Consider the following 6531-nt stretch of genomic DNA (forward strand, 5'->3'; position numbering starts at 1 on the left):
GAAAGAAAGAAAGAAAGAAAGAAAGAAAGAAAGAAAGAAAGAAAGAAGAAAGCAAGCAAAGTAAGAAAAGAAAGAATCTTAGGCAGGCTCCATACTCAGTGCAGAGCCTGACAGGGGGCTTGATCCCACGACCCTGGGATCATGACCAGAGCCAAAATCAAGAGTTGGATGTTCATCCAACTGAGCCACCCAGGTGTCCCAAGGTTTATTTTTTTTTTTAAGTCACAAAAATGGAACAGCAGAAAACATACCCATCTTGACTTTGGCCTGGGTGAAAGGAAATTCTTTCTCTGGAAATTTGTATCATAAGTTGTCCCTACACTTATTTTTCATTCATTCATATTACCCGTGTTGTGTGAAAAGTCTCCTGTGAAGAATTTAATGTAGAGTGGTTCTGGATTGAGTATGCCCCAAGGAACCTCCAAAAGCAGATGTAAATCCTCTCTGGAAGAATTTAACCTCAATGTGGTTTCAAAGATGTCTCAGAAATAAATTCCTCCCCCCAAATTATCTCATAGTCAAAAGTCATAAAACACACACACAAAACTAAGACAACATGGTAAGAACTAGCAGTAATAGATCTTGAAAATTTTGAGATTGGAATCATAAAACACAAAATAAAAAATGACTATGATTAATATGTTTAAAAATTAAGAGAACCTTGAACATTTGACACAGAAAAGGTAATTATAAAAATTATGAAAAATGGCAAAGATGATTTGCAAATTAACCAAATTAAATTTATTTTATTTCAAATTAAACAAATACTTGTTGAGTACCCACTCTATGCTAGGGCATGTACTAGATGTGTTCATGTACATAATCTATCTTATTTTCAACAACAAGTAATTATATTAAAGTGCTAAACTTGTAAACTTTCATCTTAAAATATTTTTCATTATTTTGTTTTCTCTCTACTATCTGAAAACTTTCTTCTGATCTATTGTCTAGTTCACAAATTCTCTTTGTTGCTGTGTCAAACTACTATTACACACATCTGTTATGTTCTTAATTTTGGTTGTAATTTTTTTTTTAATTTCTATTTGGTTCCTTTTCACATATGTCAAGTCAGTTTTTATACTTACTTCTCCCTAAAGATTTCTTCAATTTTGTCATTTGTTTCTTTAAACATGCTATTCATAGTTTTATAATTTTTGTCTGATTCCAGTATCTAAGGCTTCTGTGGTTCTGTTTCTGTGGTCTGTAGTTTCTCTTGTTTTTCCCTGATGGTATCTTGTTTACTGGCCCTGGATTACATTTAGGTATGTTCTGGTCATTTGATTTGAGAAATTATTCTTGGGAATAATTTGAGGCCTAGAATGATTTTAATCTTAACCAAAGAAAATTTTTGCTTGCTTCCTCCATGTGTCTTTCTTTTTTTTTTTTTTTTTTTTTAATATTTATTTACTTTTGAGAGACAGAGAGGGAGACAGAGCACAAGCAGGGGAGGGGTAGAGAGAGAGGGACACAGAAACTGAAGGAGGCTCCAGGCTTTGAGCTGTCAGCACAGAGACCATCACAAGGCTCGAACCCATGAACCGTGAGATCATGACCTCAGCCACCCAGGTGTCCCCTCAATGTCTCTTGATCTACCAGTCCAATAATGCCTCATCCATGCTCAGAGATTGAGGGTGCCCCGAATTACCCAGGTGATCCAAAGCTGGGCTGCAAGTCAGTGAGGGTACTCATTTATTTCCACTTGACCGTTTTCCTGAGGGCAAAGCCTGTGGGGTTCCATTTTAAGGTAGAACTCCCTACCTGGAGAGCGCCCAGGTTTTGTCTTTTGTCCCCTGTGCTTCCTTAGACCAATAAAACTGCTGCTCAGTTTTGTAGTTCCTCCTTCCAGAGCATCAGATGCCTTTCAGGCAAAAGCAGCATTCAGTGCCTGGCCGACTTCTCTAAGTTCTTGCCCTTTCCTACACTTTGACCCAATAATTTCTCACTATCATATTAGCTCGGGACTTGAAAAGCTTCAACAGAGATGAGCTTCTGGAAAGAGTTGACCCCTGGCTGCAAATTTGTTCTCCCCACTGGGGACCCTTCACTTCAACATTGCCCCTGCCATGCCTGAGCCCAGGGAATAAGCTGTCTCCTCTATAAAACTTTAGCTCAAAACTGCACAGAATCTTCAGTTCCCCTTAACTTTTCGAAACCATAGTGCCAAAACACTAAGGGTCTACTATAAGAAAGCAAAGTACAAGAAAAAAATATGATTGGCATTTCCCCAAAAAAATTGGTTTTGCTTTCTACAGTGAGACCTGCTGTTTAGAACTCCCATCAGGGTCAGGAAGACACATTCCTTTGGCACCTGGGCCCCCGAGAGCTGAAACTAAGAGGTAAGGCCCTCCCATTTAGTCTGAATTCTCTTCGGGGGAGCAGCCCTCGCTAGGGCTAGAGAATGGATAGCACTGTGAACTGTAACGCGCTGAAAGGCCTCTCCCTGCCTGGCTAAGTGTCTGAGCTACACGCTTCCCTTGAGACGTCCGATCCCTCTTCCAACCCAGAGAAAATCAATGAGGATTTTTTTTTATTTTTTTTTTCTTTTTCAACGTTTTTATTTATTTTTGGGACAGAGAGAGACAGAGCATGAACGGGGGAGGGGCAGAGAGAGAGGGAGACACAGAATCAGAAACAGGCTCCGGGCTCTGAGCCATCAGCCCAGAGCCCGACGCGGGGCTCGAACTCACGGACTGCGAGATCGTGACCTGGCTGAAGTCGGACGCTTAACCGACTGCGCCACCCAGGTGCCCCTCAATGAGGATTTTGATAGGAGGAGACTTCCATAGTCCCTCTCAAATCACATGCGAATAATTTAAACTCTCTCACACTGCACGACCCTTTACACTCAATGAAGGGCTTTGGCACACTGACCAGTCACCTGTATTTTGGGACTGTGCTGTCCAGTATGGGAGCCACCAGTCATGTGTGGCAATCGAACACTCGAGTACAGCTCTACGAACTGGTTGGGCTGTAAGCATAAACACCAAGTTTTCAACACTTCGTATGGTAAAAAAGAATGTACAACATCTCAGTAATTTTTTTAGTAACTAAATGTTGAAATGGTACTCTGGATATATTGAGTTAAATAAGTATATGATTAAAATTAACTTCACCTGCTTTTTTAAATTGGCTACTACAATATTTAAAATTACGTAAGTGGTTTGCATTATATTTCCCCTGGACGGTGTTGTCCCGAGGGTGATCTTGGTTCTAAAGACTGAATTTCCTCTTCCTGAATAGTTATTTTCTCAACTAGGATATTTTTTTAAGTATCTCTAGAAAATTCCTTAGCTCCTTTCTTAGCTCCTCAGACATACATGTCTGTTTTTGGAAGTAGCGTGATATAATAAGAAAAAAACACTTGGGTTCTAATCTCTATTTTTGTCATTAACTAGCAATGAAAGTAGTCAAATCATTTTATCGCTTTGGGTCTGAGTTTCTTTATGTAAAATAAAAGGGTTGGACTGGGGGGACCTATATGGTTTCTTCCAGTTCTATGATTATTTGATTTGATTATAAAATTTCTTCTAAAATATTTTCCAAGGATAATATAGACTTAGGTTTGATTATAAACTTTCTTCTAAAATATTTTCCTGGATAATATAAACTTAGCTTTTTATTACAAAAATATGTAATTTTTGAACCTTCTTTAAAAAATTTTTTTAATGTTGATTTATTTTTGAGAAAGAGAGAGAGAGAGAAACAGAGTGTGAGCAGGGGCAGGGGCAGAGAGAGAGGGAGATACAGAATCCGAAGCAGGCTCCAGGCTCTGAGCTGTCACCATAGAGCCTAACACAAGGCTCAAACTCATGAACTGCAATATCAGGACCAGAGTGAAGTTGGATGCTCAACTGACTGAGTCATCCAGGTGCCCCGAACCTTCTTTTGAAGAAGATAAAAAAATAAATACTTCCCTTGTTAAAAGGACAGACATTAGGCTAATTTATACAACCTTGCATACGCTAAAGTGTGTGTTTATTTTCTGTGCCGCCATTGTAAGTTTTGCCATGAAAACTATTTTGTTAATTACAGTTTTTTCCATTTTTCAGGTTCAATCTATGGCTATGATTATTGTCTATTGTATATAATTGATCCATTAGCTTCTCCTCCATGGGTCATTCTCATTCCTCAGACATACATGTCTTCTATATTCTCTTTTGACCATTTCTGGTTATATTTTTTATCTTATTCTGACCTTGCTGTGTCCTCTAATTCTCTTTCAGGGTTGAGCTCTCTTGCCATCTCATACCAGCACTCTGGTCACACTCTTCCACTCCTTTAGACTCAGGAACTTCTCCTTTAGACTCAGGATGCTCTCCTCATCCTTTCCAAAACAATTTCATCTGGAAAGATATAATAATAGGTACATTTCAGGTAAATTGCAATCTGCAGTTACTTCTGCAAAGTGTTGGGGGTGAGGTGGTGGGAAGGTAGGTCTTTGTATTTTAAGCCTTAATTTGCACCCTGAAATGAAAACCTTTATTCCTATTAAATTGAATGGACTGGTTTTTTTTTAATGTTTATTTATTTTTGAGAGAGAGAGAGAGAGAGAGCACAAGCAGAGGAGGGGCAGAGAGACAGGGAAACAGAGAATCTCAAGTAGGCCCGTGCTGTCAGTGCAGTGCAAAGGGGATTGAACCCACGAATCCTGAGATCATGACCTGAGTCGCAACCAAGAGTCAAACGCCTAACCAACTGAGCCACCCAGCTGTCCCTCAGAGTGTTTCTGTTCTATATTTAAATTGTCTTAAACTCCATCACAGTATGTGAATTCTCACACATTTATGCTTTGCAAGCCCTGCCCACACCTATTCTTTCTTGTGAAAATGTGGCTTTAGACGTATCTACAGTTACCTATGCAAGATTCCGACCGCTCAAGAAACCTACTCAACCTTAACTTTTGGACAGAGTTTGAGAAGCACTGAATTTGGCATAAGACAATCTAGGTTCATTATCTTAACCACACTGGAACTGGATGTATCACCTTGGACATATCCATGATTCTAAGGTAATCTGCTAAAAGGAGCCCTAATAACACCTGTTACACACATGTCACATGGTACTTCTGAGCATCTAAAGGAAATAACCAACATGAAAGCACTTACCAATGGTAAAGCACTACTCAGTGTGAGTGATATTGGGCATCCTGAAACTTCATGAAATTTTGTTCCTAGTTCCATTTTCCCTTCTTTGGGTCAGAATAAATACACTGACCCATTGAGTTTCGACAAGAACTAAGAATATGACTGAAGGTTTTCAGAATAATGGAAAGTTTCAAGTTAAGACGAAACGGTCACTGTCTTCATTCAATCATAATGACAGCTATGAAACACATATTAGAACTAATAACCTAAGTTATTTTACACAATTCATCTGTGAAACTCAATTTGTCAAGAAATAGTAAATGTTTTTTTTGAAATTCAAATGGAACCTGGGTGGAGGGATTAGGGTCAACGTTAAATTGCTAGTCATTTTAAGTAACAAATTCATGTTAATGTTATGAAAGTGGAGTGTAAAGAAAAGACTTTAGAATTAGATGTTAATCAACTGGATTTTTGAAAAAGGCTCCTACTCCTAAAATCGATGCAAAAATATTTTCCAAATAAATTCAAGTGCTGAAAAATATTATTCAAAGCATCTATAGAATATACACATGTGTGTACATGTATGTATGCATATATTCTTTCCTGTTATTTCTTTGAAATCAGAGCTACGAGACAGAGTTCTATCATCAATTAGTCTTGGAATTTAGTGAAAAAAGAAAAGAATTTGGAATCAGTCACTCGGTTCCGTCCACCTTCCCTGGCTTAGGAGCTATTTCCTCCTCCCTAAAAAGGGAGGCAATCCTGTCTGCTCCGCCTAACTCGCAGAGTTGTGCTAAGAACCCAGTGCGCCTTATGGGAAAGGCAGGTACGGTTGCTGATAGGACGATTAGAGGAGCCGGGCACTCAGCAATGCAGTTTTAAAAACCCCAGCTTTTCGCAGCTGGCGAAGAGAAAGGCAGTTCTCTTTACCCCAAATCTATTCCATTTTTTATACCATTTCAAATGTAGGTAAGAGGAAGGAGGGCCAGGGGCATTTAAGAAACCCGGACGCAGAAACTTCCTCTCCCCTCAGCTGTGTATATATACTCTTTCCCTTCGTCCGTCCGTTCAACAATATTTCTCAGACCCCTGTCGGGTTTGGGACCCTGGGCTGGGCAGCGACAGCCCCGAAGGGGAAAGGACCCAGAATGCGGTCCTGAGGAGCCTTCGGTCTAGGGAGCACACACTGGACCCGTAACTGCGGGCCAGCGAGGACCCGGGCCCCACCGCCCCACCCCCCGACTCCCGGCCCCGCCGCTGCCGAGCCCATCCCCCTACCCCTCCGCGGCGGCGGCTTGTTCCGGCCGCGTCCCCATGGCAACCAGTGGCGGCGCGGAGGGCCGGCTGCTGGCGGGGAGGGAGAGGCCCTAACGGCCTCGGCGGCCGCGGGGCGAGCGGACCCGGACGGCGGGAGCGCGGCGGCGGGTGGCGAGCGGCGGGCGGCGGG

General features: G+C 41.2%; 1 protein-coding gene and 1 long non-coding RNA gene across 7 annotated transcripts in view; one reads left to right on the plus strand and one right to left on the minus strand.

Annotated features, from left to right (window-relative positions):
* Window positions 1-6499, minus strand: part of LOC121039415 (uncharacterized) — an 18515-nt gene extending 12016 nt beyond the window's left edge. For all 3 annotated transcript variants that reach the window (XR_005794756.1, XR_005794755.1, XR_005794754.1), the window contains exons 1-2: window positions 6363-6499; window positions 4196-4343 (exon numbers count right to left, since the gene is read on the minus strand). This is a non-coding gene — a long non-coding RNA (uncharacterized LOC121039415). The remainder of the gene's footprint in view (window positions 1-4195; window positions 4344-6362) is intronic.
* DEUP1 (deuterosome assembly protein 1) overlaps window positions 5779-6531 on the plus strand; it is an 82860-nt gene continuing 82107 nt past the window's right edge. For 2 of the 4 annotated variants that reach the window (XM_040489611.1, XM_040489613.1), the window contains exon 1: window positions 5779-5910. The gene's annotated coding sequence lies outside the window, so the exon portion shown is untranslated. The remainder of the gene's footprint in view (window positions 5911-6531) is intronic. The other 2 variants (XM_040489612.1, XM_040489614.1) reach the window with 1 other exon arrangement.

This window comes from Herpailurus yagouaroundi, unplaced genomic scaffold, assembly GCF_014898765.1.
Source record: "Herpailurus yagouaroundi ecotype Mexico unplaced genomic scaffold, PumYag 180, whole genome shotgun sequence".
Classification (NCBI taxonomy): Eukaryota; Metazoa; Chordata; class Mammalia; order Carnivora; family Felidae; genus Herpailurus; species Herpailurus yagouaroundi.